This window comes from Vicugna pacos, unplaced genomic scaffold (genome assembly GCF_048564905.1).
Source record: "Vicugna pacos unplaced genomic scaffold, VicPac4 scaffold_247, whole genome shotgun sequence".
NCBI classification, from domain to species: Eukaryota; Metazoa; Chordata; class Mammalia; order Artiodactyla; family Camelidae; genus Vicugna; species Vicugna pacos.
In genome coordinates, this window is record NW_027328926.1 from 24304 (window position 1) to 41178 (window position 16875).

Consider the following 16875-nt stretch of genomic DNA (forward strand, 5'->3'; position numbering starts at 1 on the left):
TTTATTGGACCTTTAAGGAGTTCACTGTTGTTCACAGAGTGTGAAGCTGGAGGAACTCTGATTCTAGGAGGGGCTTGTTTTACTCGTAATGGCTTCATTGCAGCTCAGCTACTGATCCTTCAAAATGGATGCCTGTGTGGAGGGGAGGGAAGGCAAGTGCTTGCTAGCTAGGCCCAAACCTGGGAAAAGGCTTACCTGGGCTTGGTGAATTCTGGTCTGAATGGCTTGGGAAGGCCCCTTGGGAAGTGTGGATTCCCATGACCTCTTCCAAGAACAGGAGCGTTTTGATCATCTCGGCCATCTCTTCTCTTGCAGACGTCAGGGACCTTGGACCCGTTCTTGGAGAAGAGAATTGAGGAACTTCCTCAAGTCCACGTTGGCACTCCGTATGTTTCTGCCAGTATCAGCGAGGTTCAATATGTCTCATGAATGTCTTTTGAGCCTGGTATCCTCTACAGCTGTCTCCACGCCAGTATTCTCCATTGTAGCAGAACATCTCTCATCCATGTGTTCGCATCTCTCCTCAATCCGTTCAGCCAGCTTTTCGGCCAGCTTCTCTTCGTGTCTCCCCTAAAGTTGACTTCACCAGGACTGGGCAAGTCTGAAAGTACCTCGGAGCCTCACCAGTAAGCTGATGACAGGCAGATCTTCCACTGTCTGCCCTTTCAGGTTCTGGAAACTGACCTGTGACCTCAGGTCTTTGGGCAGCAGCAGTATCTCGAACTTACACAGCTTCCCGGACCAAACACCTAAGCCAAGCTCCACAGAGGGCGGCAGCCCCTCCATCACACTGATCCACCCACAGAACTCTGCCCGGTTACCTAGGATCCAACAGCCACAACAAGCCTCGCGGTACACACCAACATTCCACCTGGAATCCAACCGCTAACTGCCATCCCCAATGGCTGCTGCATCTTGTCAGTGTTGGGGGAGGGGCTGCATCCGACGAGAAGTTCCTAAGGTAAATGTGATTCTACCCACTAGCGTCCCATGGGCCTTTCTTCTTCCCTCTTTCCTTTTGTTCAGATCTCTATGCACAGTACCAATGGAGGGAAGTGAGTCCCTTTTCAGTTGATGGTTTCACACGTCTTTAAACTTTCTAACAGTTCACAGTACACAGAGACCCACTAAAGGAGACTTATGTTCCTATAATATCCGTACACCCGGAATACATATGCGTCGCCTGATTTCTGCTGAAACACCCGCACTCTCAGGACATGGATCCATTGGTTTCATGGGGGCTGAAATTCCAAGAAATGAAACCAACCCCAATGTGCACTTTGCTGTCAGTCTCTTTTGCTCTTAGTACACTTTGGCAGAGCTACTTGCCTTTGTTATAGGCTTCTTACAATTCTTCTCTACGTAGCCTAGAATATGGCATTCCTTCATCCTGTTGGAAGACATACAAGTCTACATCACGGACTAGGAATCCATTTGATTCCAAATCGGCATTAGGGTTAGGTCACGATATGTTCTTATGAATCAAAATTTACGAATATGAATGCACGCCTCCGAATACAAGTGTGCTGAGTACATGCAAGCCGCGATAATGGGTCGATGCATGCTGAATGATCCTTGACATCACCTTAAGTATTTTCTTTTGAATAATCATGGTTCCCTTGGTAAATATCAGCCAACCGTACCATTTTGGTGTTTGCTTGTTGGTTTGATTCTTTGTTGGTCTGCTTCTCGCTTGTATTGCAAACACGACAGGCCATGCATCTCTCCTTAAGCTTGAAACAGAGAGTCAAATAAGCTGATTCACTTAAGAGAGTGCTTCCAATCACCTATGATTTCCTGCTTCCCTCTCCCATCTTTAGGGTTTTGATGTCCTCCTTGCCTTCTTCTTGTTTCTTCTTTGCCACTCCTGCTCTTCTTGCATTTCCAATAATGGTTTCTTCTTTCCATTTCATCTTGCTGCTTTTCTATTCAGGGTAGATTTCTCAACCATTCTTGTAGGATAAGTTTTGAACTGCTGAATTCTTTTAAGATTTGCCGGTTTGTGGAATTTTCTAGCTCTGCCGTTATTAGGACTGGCGGTCATGTGGCATAGGCTCCCCTAGGTGGCAGCATTTGGCCATTCAGGATATGGTCTGTGTCCTGGCACTCCTCCCTCTCCTGCAATATTGCTGTGGAGATATCATCTGAAACCCCTCTGGAGGATCCCTTGTGACTATGTTGTTTCCTCCAGGTGCATTTTAAATCACTGTGATATTCGTGAGCTTTGTTGATTTGAATCATACAGCTGCTGGTAGGTCTATTGTGATTCCACCTCTTTTGGATGCTGTGTAATTCCTGAACCCGCTTAGATGATTCTTTCTTGGCTTTCAGCAAGTTTCAGACTGATTTTTCTACAGATATATCTTCAGACATTTTTGTTTCTTTTTCTCTTGCTTTTCCATCTGGGACTCTTATTAATTCTAGTTTTTCATGCCCTGTCTTAACCCAGGATTCAACAGCTATGTTTTCATTGGTTTGCACTTGATTTCCTTTGTCCGCTTCTGACCAAGGGGTTTCTGTTCCCCTGTCTTCACAGTCATTCACGCGTCCCTCTGCATTATCTAGTCTGCTTACGACTGAATTTTAGCCCTGATTTTATCACATCCATTGAGATTCCTGATATTTTTTGGCTCGTCTTTAGACTTTGTCTCCCCTTTTCTGGTATTCTGCCCTTTGTGATTCTGAGACACTGTTGTTTTTAGTGTTTTCCTGACCTACATTTTCAACAATTGGTCTGGATATCTTTTTACAGTCTAGTTGTTTGAAAGCTTATCTTTTGGGCCTTCAATATCTTTGGAACTGAAAATGGTACTTCCTGTTTCTTTTGCTGTACTTCTTCATCTCTACACGTCAGGTAATATCAGGAATCTAATGTAGATTTGTAGGGCTTTGTTAAGTGAATATTTTAGGCTCTTGGCTCTACGGAATTCCATGGAATTTCTGTGAGGACAATTTCTCCTAGACATTGATGCCATATTCTGTTCCTGTGTGTGTTGTCTGGTATATCTCCAATTTCTGGTGTTGCATTAGTTTTGATGAACAACCCATACTATTTCGATTAGCATAACTTCATTTTGATTACGCTTATCTCACAATTCTGAAAGTGCGCAGGACACTTCCTCTTGTGGAAATGAAGCTTTTAAAGGTTCTCAGCTCTGCATTCTGCTCTATGTCATTTTGGAGTGTTTCCAAAACAGCAAACTGAGAGTGTGCTTGTGCTTTGTAGTGCCACTGGAATGTCCCAATGGAAGCAGTTTTTCTCAGAGCTTCTATGTCTACAGAAACAACAATGGAAGCATATCTATGGTTGTCAAACATCAGGGCCTGCTGGAATGATCCCGCAGACCTACCTTGGTGTCCTCGGTGCCGTACCGTGCCGGTGCCATCCAAAATGTAGCATCCGATTTTGGGAGATAGTGCTGAAGGAAATGCTTCCTCTTCTCATGCTGTGGTCTTGGACCACTCTTCCTTGTCCTCTCATCCTTGTGGCACGGGTGCACGAAGGCAACCACACAGCTGTTGCGCATCCTGTGCCTCAAACCAAACCATAATCCCAGCCCAGGTTATGAATGAAACAGATCCTAAGGCTTTTCATTCTGATTTCAAACCCATGGCCCCCTGGACCCCTCAGACCAGATGCACGATAGCACTGATTCAGCCCCAAACGTGCTCTATTGGATAAATTCCCAATTGGTCCCTGGTCCTGCAGATGCACTGGTGGGGCCATGGGACATATCGGTTATCTCAACCGCGCGACCAGTGTGGTTGCTTTATCATTGGTACACAGTTCGGTTTGCTCTCTTGATTCGACCCACCACATCCCACAATGCACTCCAGATCCCTGAGACTCAGCGTGTGCCATCACCCGTAGCCCTATCCCTCACTGACCGTTTCCTCTGCTACCTCAAATTTGGCAGCTGGGATCTTGGTCTCAGAATCAACTCTGGGGATATTTTGCGCTGGTTTCTTTGAGTTCTCTCAGCCAAGCATCTGCTGTGCACTCTTGTAAATCTCAGCACATCACCTTCAATCCCATGTCTCCTGTCCGCTTGAGAGTGTGCGTCCAAATTAAACACAGTTCACCCTTGCTGCTCCATCACCAGGGGTCAGACCCTGCACTGGTTTCCATTCCCTGCTTTGCCTTCTCCTGCTTCCAGGTGTCCTGAGGCCTCATCCTGTCTTTGGAAATAACAGACCTCTCTTCGGCCAGTATCCTGTGCCAAATGCTTGGTGAGTTGGTGCTTCCATTCCTCTGTACATGGGAGCGAGTGAGTGCAGGTTGCACTTCTTCTCTGCCACCTGGGCATCGATGAATCTACACTATCCAGATACATTTCACAGAAATGTGATATTTGCTTAGCTCTTTGTTTCTATACAGCCGTGGTGGGAGGGATGGTCCGAAGACACCTGTTTTGACATTGTGTTCATATCTCATTTGCAGTCTTTAAGAAGTTTAGCAGAATTCATTTACATGTTTTAGGAGTTATACGAAAATGAGTTACTTTTTGAAACACACTCAATCGACCTAGAAGCCAGACTTGTCAATTTTCTAACATTTTGTCAGCTCTACGGAAAACCTAGACAGGTAGAATGCAAACTAGCAGTCCAAACTATTAAAGGGGTCATGTCAGCTCTTTACGGTTGAAGCCTCTGAACCCAACAGGAACCATGAAATAACTATTGGAAATATGAAATAACCCCATCCTTGGATACACTTGTGCATGTTGTGCACTTTACTCCCAATGACACCTACTAGCCAATGTTGGCATTTCTTGGGGTAACATCCCTCTCTAGGAAAATACAAGGGAAAACAAACCAAATAAATACATTTAGGTTTGAATCCAAAAGCACCTAGAGGCATTGTAGCTCAGGGAACCCTGCTGCAGCTATGCTAGGCTATTGAGAACCAAGTGTTCTCCTATCAGTGATGAGATACTTTAATCATCCGATCATGTTGGGTAAAGCAATTGAACGCAACCAAGCCTGCACCACAGGATATAGTGCCCCCGGGGGCTTGACTCAAGTGAAAGAATGTCCACATAGCTGTGTCTTTAATGTCATTGGCGACTTTTACAGTTCAGTTCACTATCTGATTCTAATACTTACCTAGACTGTCTTGAAAAACTGAGGCCTAATACATATTCAAGTTCAGTCAAAGATTCCCCTCACTTACCACACTCCCTTCACCCCAGAGAAGACATAAACCCAGCAATTGCGGAATCTAGTGGAAGGCCATCATTTCTTTGTGGGAGGTAAGTATTCAATCACTATATATTTCAGTCGAGACTATTTGACCTTTAAGGAGATCACTGTTGTTCACAGAGTGTGAAGCTGGAGGAACTCTGGTTCTAGGAGGGGCTTGCCATTCTCGTACTGGCTTCATTACAGCTCAGGTTCTGTTCCTTCAAATGGATGCCTGAGTAGAGGGGAGGGAAGGGCAAGTGCTTGATAGCTAGGCCCCAACCTGGGAAAAGGCTTACCTGGGCTTGGTGCATTTTGGTCTCTAGGGCTTGGAAATGACCCTTGGGACGTGTGGATTCTCACGACCTCTTCCAAGAACATGAGCGTTTTGATCATCTCTGCCATCTCTTCTTTTGCAGACGTCAGGGATCTTGGACCCGTTCTTGGAGCAGAGAATCGAGGAACTTCCTCAAGTCCACGTTGGCACTCCGTAGGTTTCTGCCAGGATCAGCAAGGTTCAATATGTCTCATGAATAACTTTCGAGCCTGGTATCCTCTACAGCTGTCTCCAGGCCAGTATTCTCCACTGTAGCACAACATCTCTCATCTATGTGTTCGCATCTCTCCTCAATCCGTTCAGCCAGCTTTTCGGCCAGCTTCTCTTCGTGTCTCCCCTAAAGTTGACTTCACCAGGACTGGGCAAGTCTGAAAGTACCTCGGAGCCTCACCAGTAAGCTGATGACAGGCAGATCTTCCACTGTCTGCCCTTTCAGGTTCTGGAAACTAACCCGTGAACTCAGGTCTTTGGGCAGCAGCAATATCTTGAACTGACACAGCTTCCCGGACCAAACACCTAAGCCAAGCTCCACAGAGGGCGGCAGCCCCTCCATCACACTGATCCACCCACAGAACTCTGCCCGGTTACCTAGGATCCAACAGCCACAACAAGCCTCGCGGTACACACCAACATTCCACCTGGAATCCAACCGCTAACTGCCATCCCCAATGGCTGCTGCATCTTGTCAGTGTTGGGGGAGGGGCTGCACCCGACGAGAGGTTCCTAAGGTAAATGTGATTCTACCCACTAGCGTCCCATGGGCCTTTGTTCTTCCCTCTTCTCTTTTGTTCATATCTCTATGCACAGTACCAATGGAGGGAAGTGTGTCCCTTTTCAGTTGATGGTTTCACACGTCTTTAAACTGTCTAACAGTTCACAGTACACAGAGACCCACTACAGGAAACTATTTTTTCTGTAATATCCGGACACCCGGAATACATATCCGTCGGTTGATTTCTGCTGAAACCCCCGCATTCTCAGGACATGGATCTATTGGTTTCATGGGGGCTGAATTTCCTAGAAATGAAACCAACCCCAATGTGCACTTTACTGTGTGTCTCTTTTGCACTTAGTACACTTTTGCAGAGCTACTTGTCTTTGTGATAGGCTTATGCCATTTCTTCTCGACGTAGGGTAGAATATGGCGTTCATTCGTCCTGTTGGAAGACTTGCAAGTCTATATCACGGACTAGGAATCCATTTGACTCCAAATCGGCATTTGGGTAGGTCACGATATGCTCTTATGAATCAATATTTACGAATATGAATGCACGCCTCTGATTTCCGAATACAAGTGTGCTGAGTACTTTCAAGCCGCGATACTGGGTCGATGCGGGCTGAATGATCCTTGACATCACCTTGAGTATTTTCTTTTGAATAATCATGGTTCCCTTGGTATCTGTCAGCCAACCGTACCCTTTGGGTGCTTGTTTGTTGGTTTTATTCTTTGTTGGTCTGCTTCTCGTTTGTTTTGCAATCACGTCAGGCCATGCATCTCTCCGTTCGCATCCAACAGAGAGTCATATAAGCTGATTCACTTAAGACAGTGCTTCCAATCACCTAGGATTTCCTGCTTCCCTCTCCCGTCTTTAGGGTTTTGATGTCCTCCTTGCCTTCTTCTTGTTTCTCTTTGCCACTCATGCTCTTCTTGCATTTCCAGTAATGGTTTTCTTCTTTCAATTTCATCTTGCTGCTTTTCTATTCAGGGGAGAATTCTCAACCTTTCTTTTAGGATAAGGTTCGAACTGCTGAATTCTTTTAAGATTGGCCGGTCTGTGGAAATCTCTAGCTCTGCCGTTATTAGAAATGGCGGTCATGTGGCCTAGGCTACCCTAGATGTCAGCATTTGGCCATTCAGGATATGGTCTGTGTCCTGGCACTCCTCCCTGTCCTGCAATATTTCTGCCGAGATATCAGCTGAAACCCCTCTGGAGGTTCTCTTGTGAATATGTTGTTTTCCTCCAGGCGCATTTTAAATCACTGGGATGCTCATGAACTTTGTTGATTTGACTCCTACAGCTGCTGGTAGGTCTATTGGGATTCCACCTCCTTTGAACGCTGTGTACTTCCTGAAATCGCATAAATGATTCTCTCTTGGCTTTCAACAAGTTTCAGTCTGATTATTCTACAGATCACTTTTCAGACATTTTGTGTTTCTTTCTCTCTTGCTTTTCCATCTGAGACTCTTACGAATTCTAGTCTTTCATGCCTTATGTTACCCCAGGATTCAACAGCATTGTGTTCATTGGTTTGCACTTGCTTTCCTATGTGTGCTTGTGAACGAGAGATTTCTGTTCCCCTGTCTTCACAGTCATTCACGCGTCCCTCTGCATTATCTATTGTGCTTAGAACTGAATTTTACCCCTGATATTATCTCATCCATTGAGTTTGCTGATATTATTTGGCTCGTCTTTCGACTTTCTCTTCCCCTTTTCTGGTATTCTGCCTTTTGTGATTCTGAGACACTGTTGTTCTTCAGGGTTTCCCTCACCTCCGTTTTCAATAATTGCTCTGGATTGCATTTTGCAGTCTAGTTGTTTGAAAGTTTATCTTTTTGGCCTTCAATCTCTGTGGAACTGAAAATGGTACTTCCTTCTTCTTTTACTGTACTTCTTCGTCTCTACTGCTCTGGTAATATCAGGTATCTAATGTAGACTTCTATGGCTTTGTTATGTGAAAACTTTAGACTCTTGCCTCTACGCAATTCCATGGGATTCCTGTGAGGACTATTTCTCCTAGACATTGATGCCATGTCCTGTTCCTGTGTGTGTTGTCTGGTACACCTCCAATTGCTGATGTTTCCTTTTTTGTGATGAACACCCCATACTGTTTCGATTAGCATACCCTCATTTTGTTTATGCTTATCTTAAATTTCTGAAAGTGCACAGGACACTTCCTCTTGTGGAAATGAAACTTCTAAAGGTTCTCAGCTCTGCATTCTGTTCTGTGTCATTTTGGAGTGTTTCCAAAACAGCCAACTGAGAGTGCGTATGTGCTTTGTAGTGCCACGGGAATGTCCCAATTAAACCAGTTCTTCCCACAGATTCTCTGTTTACAGAAACACCATTGGAAGCAGATCTATGGATGTCACACATCAGGGCCTGCTGGAATGATCCCGCAGACTTACCTTGGTGTCCTCGGTGCCGTACCTTTCCGGTGCCATCGAAAATGTAGAATCGGCTTTTGGGAGATAATGCTGAAGGAAATGCTTCCTCTTCTCACGCTGTGCACTTGGACCACTCTTCTTTGTTCTCTCATCCTTGTGGCACCTGTGCACGAAGGAATACACAGAGCTGTTGCAAACCCTGTGTCTCAAACCAAACCATATTCCCAGCCCAGGTTATGAATGTAGCAGATCCTAAGGCTTTTTATTCTGATTTCAAACCCAAGGCCCCCTGTATCCCTCAGACCAGATGCACGATAGCTCTGATTCAGCCCCACACGTGCTCTATTGGCAAAATGCCCAATTGGTCCCTGGTCCTGCAGATGCACTGGGTGTGGCCATGGGACATATGCAAAAAATCAAAGGCACGTGATATTGAGGTTGCTTTCTCATAGGGTCACAGGTCGGTTTGCTCTCTTGATAGGTCCCACCACATCCCACAACGCACTCCAGATCCCTGAGACTCAGCGTGTGCCGTCATCTGTAGCCCTATCCCTCACTGACCGTTTCCTCTGCTACCTCAAATTTGGCAGCTCGGATCTTGGTCTCAGATTCAAATGTGGGTATATTTTGCACTGGTTTCTATGAATTTTGTCATCCAAGCATCTGCTCTGCACTCTTCTAACACTCAGCACATCACATTCAATCCCAAGTCTCCTGTCCGCTTGAATTTGTGGGTCCAAGATAAACAGAGTTTCACCTTTGCTGCTCCATCACCAGGGATCAGACCCTGCACTTGCTTCCATTCCCTGCTTTGCCTTCTACAACTTTCAGGTGTTCTGTGGTCTCATCCTGTCTTTGGAACTAACAGACCTCTCTTCTGCAAGTGTCCTGTGCCAAGGGCTGTGTGAGTGGATGTTTCCATTTCTGTGTACATGGGAACGAGTGAGCGCAGGTTGAACAGCTTCTCTGCCAACTGGGCATCGATGAATCGACACTTTCCAGATACAGTTCATAGAAATGTGTTTTGTTTTGTTCTTTGTTTCCATATAGCCGTGTTGGGAGGGATTGTCCAAAGCCTCCAGTTTTGACATTGTGTTGATATCTCATTTGCAGGCTTTAAAAATCTTAATAGAATTGATTTACATGTTTTGGAAGTTATACGGAAATGAAGTTAGTTTTTGAAATTTTCTAAATTGACCTAGAAGTGAGACTTGTCATTTTTGGTAACATTTTGTCAGCTCCAAGGAAAACATAGACAGATAGAATCTAAACTAGCAGTCCAAACTGTTGAAGCAGTCATGTCAACTCTTTCCTGTTGAAGCCACCGAAACCAACAGGAAACATGAAATACCTATTGGAAAATAGCAATAACCCCCAACATTGGATTCACTTGTGCATGTTGTGCCCTTTATTCCCAATGACTCCTACTGGCCAGTGTTGGCATTTCTAGGTGTAACATCCCACTCTAGGAAAATACAAAAGAAATCAACCCAAATATATACATTTAGGTTTGAATCCAAAACCACCTAGAAGCATTATAGTTTTGAGAACCCTGTTGCAGCTATGTTAGGCTATTGAGAACCAGGTGTTTTTCTATCCGTGATGAGAACGCTTAATCTTCCGATCATGTTGGTTAAATTCATTTAACGCAACCAAGTCTGCTCCCCCATGATATAGTGCCCCGGGGGCTTGAATCAAGTGAAGGACGGTCCACATAAGCTGAATCTTTAATGTCTTTAGCGAATTTTACATTTCAGCTCACTATCAGACTTATAATATTTACCTATACTGTCTTGAAAATATGAGGCCTAATACATATTCAAGTTCAGTCAAAGATTCCCCTCACTTACCACATTCCCTTCACCCCAGAGTAGACATAAACCCAGCATTTGCTGAATCTAGAGGAAGGACATCGTTTCTTTGTGTGAGCGAAGTATTCAATTCCTATCTATTTCAGTCGAGACTATTTGACCTTTAAGGAGTTCACTGTTGTTCACAGAGTGTGAAGCAGGAGGAACTCTGATTCTAGGAGGGGCTTGCATTTCTCTTACTGGCTCATTGCAGGTCAGGTACTGATCCTTCAAAATGGATGCCTGAGTGGAGGGGAGGGAAGAGAAAGTGCTTGCTAGCTAGGCCCAAACCTGGAATAAGGCTTACCTGGGCTTGGTTCATTTTGGTCTGAATGACTTGGAAATGCCCCTTTGGAAGTGTGGATTCTCACGACCTCTTCCAAGAACATGAGCGTTTTGATCATCTCTGCCATCTCTTCTCTTTTAGACGTCAGGCATCTTGGACCCGTTCTTGGAGCAGAGAATTGAGGAACTTCCTCAAGTCCACGTTGGCACTCTGTATGTTTCTGCCAGTATCAGCAAGGTTCAATATGTCTCATGAATGTCTTTCGATCCTGGTATTGTCTACAGCTGTCTCCAGGCCAGTATTCTCCATTGTAGCAGAATATTTCTAATCAGTGTGTTCGCATCTCTCCTCAGTCCGTGCAGCCAGCTTTTTGGCCAGCTTCTCTTCGTTTCTCCCATAAAGTCAACTTCAACATGACTGGGCAAGTCTGAAAGTACTTTGGAGCCTTACCAGTAAGCTGATGATAGGCTGATCTTCCACTGTCTGCCTTTCAGGTTCTGGAAACTTACCCGTGAACTCAGGTCTTAGGGGAAGAGCAGCAGAATCTCGAACTTACACAGCTTCCCAGACGAAAGAACTAAGCCATGCTCCACAGAGGGCGGCAGCCCCTCCATCACACTGATCCACCCACAGAACTCTGCCCGGTTACCTAGGATCCAACAGCCACAACAAGCCTCGCGGTACACACCAACATTCCACCTGGAATCCAACCGCTAACTGCCACCCCCAAAGCCTGCTGCCTCTTGTCAGTGTTAGGGGAGTGGCTGCATCCGACGAGAGGTTCCTAAGGCAAATGTGATTCTACCCACTAGCGTCCCATGGGCCTTTGTTCTCCCCTGTATCCTTTTGTTCTGATTTGTGTGCACAGTACCAAAGGAGGGAAGTGTGTCCATTTTCAGTTGATGGTTCCACACGTCTTTTAACTTTCTTACACTTCACAGTACACAGAGACCCAATAAAGAATCTTATGTTCCTGTAATACCTGTACATCCGGGATACATATACGTTGGTTGATTTCTGCTGAATCCCCCACAATCTCAGGACATGGATCCATTGGTTTCATTGAGGCTGAAACTCCAAGAGATGAAACCAACAACAATGTGCACTTTAATGTCTATCCCTTTTGCTCTTGGTACACTTTTGCAGAGCTACTTGTCTTTGTTATAGGCTTATGCCATTTCTTCTCTATGTAGGGTATAATATGGCATTCATTCATCCTGTTGGAAGACTTGCAAGTATATATCACTGACTAGGAATCCATCTGATACCAAATCGGCATTTGGTTTAGGTCACAATATGCTCTTATGAATCAATATTTATGAATAGAAATGCACGCCTTCGATTTACAAAAACAAGTGTGTTGAATATATGCAAGCCGCGATACTAGGTCGATGTGTGCTAAATGATCCTTCACATCACCTTGAGTATTTTCTTTTGAATAATCATGGTTCCCTTGGTATATGTCAGTCAACCGTACCCTTTTGTTACTTGTTTGTCTGTTTGATTCTTTGTTGGCCTGCTTCTCGTTTGTTTAGCAAAATGTCATGCCATTCATCTCTCCGTTCGCTTCAAAGAGAGAGTCATATAAGCTGATTCACTTAAGAAAGTGCTTCCAATCACCTAGGATTTCCTGCTTCCCTCTCCCATCATTAGGGTTTTGATGTCCTCCTTGCCTTATTGTTTCTTCTTTGCCACTCAAGCTCTTCTTGCATTTCCAATAATGGTTTGCTTCTTTTCCATTTCATCTTGCTGCTTTTCTATTCAGGGGAATATTCTCAACCTTTCTTTTAGGAAAAGTTTCGAACTGCTGAATTCTTTTAAGATTTGCCGGTCTGTGGAATTCTCTATCTCTGCCATTATTAGAAATGGGGGTCATGTGTCATAGACTACCAGAGATGGCAGCATTTTACTATTCAGGATATGGTCTATGTCCTGGCACTCCTCCATGTCCTACAATATTGCTGCCAATATATCAGCTGAAACCCCTCTGGATGTACTCTGGTGACTATGTTGTTTTCCTCCAGGTGCAATTTTAATCACTGGGGTGCTCGTGAACTCTGTTGATTTGAATCATACCGCTGCTGGTAGTTCTATTGGGATTCCACCTCCTTTGGACACTGTGTACTTCCTGAATCTGAACAGATGATTCTTTCTTGGCTTTATCAAGTTTCAGTCAAATTTTTTTTTCAGATATCTTTTCAGATATTTTTTTCTCTTTATCTCTTGCTTTTCCATCTGGGACTCTTATGACTCCTTGTCTTTCATGCCTTTTCTTACCCAGGATTCGACAGCAATGTGTTCATTGGTTTCACTTGCTTTTCTATGTGTGCTTGTGACCGAGGGATTTCTGTTCCCCTGTCTTCACAGACATTCACGCATCCCTTTGCATTATCTAGTCTGCTTAGGACTGAGTTTTAGCCCTGATATTATCTCATCCACTGAGTTTTCTGATAGTTTTTGGCTCGTCTTGAGACTTTCTCTTCCCCTTTTCTGGTATTCTGCCTTTTGTGATTCTGAGACCCTGTTGTTCTTCAGTGTTTCCCTCACCTCTGTTTTCAATACTTGCTCTGGTAGCGTTTTGCAGTCTAGTTGTTTGAAAGCTTATCTTTTGTGCCTTCATTCTCTTTGGAACTGAAAATGGTACTTCCTGTTTCTTTTACTGTACTTCTTCATCTGTACTGGTCAGGTAATATCAGGTATCTAATGCAGAATTCTATGTTTTGTTAAGTGAAAATTTTAGACTCTTGGCACTACGCAATTCCATGGGATTTCTGTGAGGACAATTTCTCCTAGACATTGATGCCATGTCCTGTTCCTGTGTGTGTTGTCTGGCATATTTCCAATTGCTGTTGTTTCCTTTGTTTGTGATTAACACCCCATACTATTTCGATTAGCATAACCACACATTTATTATGCTGATCTCTCAATTCTGAAAGTGCACAGGACACTTCCTCTTGTGGAATTAAAGCTTCTAAAGCTTCTCAGCTCTGCATTCGGCTCTATTTCATTTTGGAGTGTTACCAAAACAGCAAACTGAGAGTGTGCTTGTGCTCTCTAGTTCCATGGGAATGTCCCAATGAAACTAGTTCTTCCCAGAGCTTGTCTGTCTACAGAAACACCAGTGGAAACATACCTATGGATGTCATATATCAGTGCCTGCTGGAATGATCCCGCAGACCGACCTTGGTGTCCTTTGTGCCGTACCATTTCTGTGCCATCCAAAATGTAGCATCTGCTTTTGGGATATAATGCTGAGAGGAATGCTTCATCTTCTCATGCTGTGGACTTTGACCACTCTTCCTTGTCCTCTCATCCTTGTGGCCCAGATGCATGAAGACAACCACAGAGCTGTTGTGCATCCTGTGCCTCAAACCAAACCATCCCAACCCAGGTTATGAATGTAGAAGTACTACTTCCCAAAACAGTATATACATTCTTTTCCAGTGCAGATGGTACATTTTCTAGGATTGACTCAGGCAAAGAAAAAGCGTCAACAAATTTAAGAAGATAAAAATTATTTTAGGCAACTTTTCTGAGTATAATACCATGAAACTAGAATTCTATCACTGAAAAATTGTGAGAAAATATGAAAACATGTACATTAAAAAATGTGATTCTATTCCAAGGCTGTGAGGTGATGAAGGAAAAGAAGTAATTAAAAAATATCTTGACAATTATGACAAAACACTACACAAAGTCTATGGAAAACAGTTAAAGCTGGCTTAAGAGGGAAGTTGAAAGTGACACGGCCCTCTTCAATGTAGAACAGCAATTACAAATAAATAATCTTACGTTCTATGTAAACTAATCATGAAAAGAAGATTAAAAAAAGCCAAAGGTCAGCACAAAGTGGGAAATAAGAAAGATCAAGGAAGAAAAATTGAATTACAGATTAGAAAATAGAAAAAATCAATCAAACTATTTTTTGAAATAGCAAACAAAATTGACAAAACTCTGGACAGACCCACCAACAAAAAAAGAGAGAGAACACAATTAACATATTAAATGAAAATGGAGAAACTAAAACGTGTACAACAAATTTGCATAATATCATAAGTAAATACCATGAGCAAATGTATGGAAACAAACTGGATAACCAGGAAATAATGGAGAAGTTTTTGGAAATATTCAGCCCACCTATATTGCATCAAGAAGAAATTAACCATTTGAACAGTCCGATCACCAGAAATCGAAAAAAATTATCAATAAAATAAAAAATCTCTGCAAACAAATTCAGACCCAAATAGCTTCACTTCGGAATTGGAACAAACATACAAAGAATAATACATATCAGTCCTCCTCAAACTCTTCCAAAAGATTGATATAGAGAGAGTATTCCCAAACTCACACTGTAAGGCCAACTTCAATCTGATACCAAAACCAGACAAAGACACTGCCCCAAGAGAAATCTATAGGCAAATATCATTGATAAACATAAATGTAAATGTCCTTAAGAAATTATTACATACTGAATCCAACAGCATGTAAAAAAAGATTATACACCGTAGTCAACTTAGGTTCATCCCAGGAAAAAAATGATGGTTTATCATACGTAAATCAATCAATCAATTGTGATACACCATATCAACAACAGAGAGGACAAAAAACCACATGAGCATCTCAGTAGATGCAGAGAAAGCATTTGATAAAATTTAACACCTATTTGCAATAAAAGTTCTTATCACAGTGGGAATAGAGGGACCATATCTCAACATAATAAAAGCTAATTATGACAAATATATAGCCAGCAAAATACTCAATTGTGAAAAACTGAAACCTTCCCACAAAATCCTGAGACAAGACAAAGTTTCCCATTCTCACAATTTCAATTCAATATAGTCTTGGAATTCCTAGCCACAACGATCAGGCAAGAAAAAGAAATTAAATGTTCAGACTGGAAAAGAAGAGGTAAATTTTCACAATATGCACACATGACACTATATATAGAAAAATATAAAAGCTTCACAAAAATTTACTAAGGCTAAAAAGGAACAGGGCAATGTACCCAGAGTAAGGTCAAATACCAATTTGATTTCTTTACACTACCATTGAATCAACAGGAAAACAAAGTGTAGAAACAACCGCTTTAATAACTGCACTGAAAATAATAAAATGCTTAAGAATAAATATGACCAGAGAGGTGAATGAATTATACATGGAGAACTAGAAAAGATTGATTGAAGAAATCAAAAAACATTTGAAGTATTGAAAAGATACCCAATGGTCTTGTAATGGAATAAACATTATGGTTAAAATGGTCACAATGCCCAAGGCAGTCCACAGACTTAATGTGATTTCCTATCAAATTATGCAAAACATTTCTTTTAAGGACTGAAACAAATGATGCTAAGATTTACATAGAGTCATAAAAGATCCATAATTTCCAAAGCAATATTAAAGAAAAAGAAAGAGGCTGGAAGAATTAACCACCAGGTCTCCATAGAGTATTGCAGAGTTATAATAATCAAAATGACATGACATTGATATAGAAATAGGCATATGGACCAATGGAACAGAATAGAGGGCCTAGGAAGAAATCTACAGGCCTATGTTCAATTAATCTTTGACAGAGTAGAAAGGAAAATGACAAAGAATGACGATCCCTTCACCAACTGGCATTGGGAAAACTGGATAGCAGCATGCAGAGCAATGGAGTTAGAACACTCCACCACTCCATACACAAGAATAAACTCAAAATGGCTTGAAGACTTAAATGAAAGGCAAGACACAGTTAAACTCCTAGAAGAAAACATAGGCAATACACTCTGAGATAAATCTCAGCAATGATCTCCTAGAAGAACCTACCTATGTAATTGATGTAAGAGCAAAATTAATAAATGGGACCTAATTAAACTTATAAGCTTTTGCACAGCAAAGGGAACCATAAAAAATGCAAAATGACAAACAACAGGATTAAAGAAAATATTTAGAAGTGATGCAACTGACAAAGTCTTAATTTCTAAAATATAAAGACTTCATACATCCTAATAGTAATAAAAAAATAAAAACAAGAAACCCAATCTGAAAATGGGCAGAAGCCCTAAACAAGCCATTCTCCAATAGAGACACACAAATGCCACATACAAATATGAAAAAGAAAATTGCTCACTATCAT

The 16875-nt window shown here is 42.5% G+C and overlaps 2 long non-coding RNA genes across 2 annotated transcripts; both read left to right on the forward strand.

The window, feature by feature from the left end:
• The first annotated feature begins 714 nt into the window (after nt 1-714).
• Nucleotides 715-5784, forward strand: LOC140695498 (uncharacterized). The gene is made up of 3 exons (XR_012071170.1): nt 715-961; nt 4158-4230; nt 5601-5784. It is a non-coding gene; the product is annotated as an uncharacterized lncRNA (long non-coding RNA).
• A 217-nt stretch (nt 5785-6001) lies between these two features.
• Nucleotides 6002-11169, forward strand: LOC140695497 (uncharacterized). Its single transcript, XR_012071169.1, has 3 exons — nt 6002-6246; nt 6652-6741; nt 10902-11169. It is a non-coding gene; the product is annotated as an uncharacterized lncRNA (long non-coding RNA).
• Nucleotides 11170-16875: the final 5706 nt, after the last annotated feature.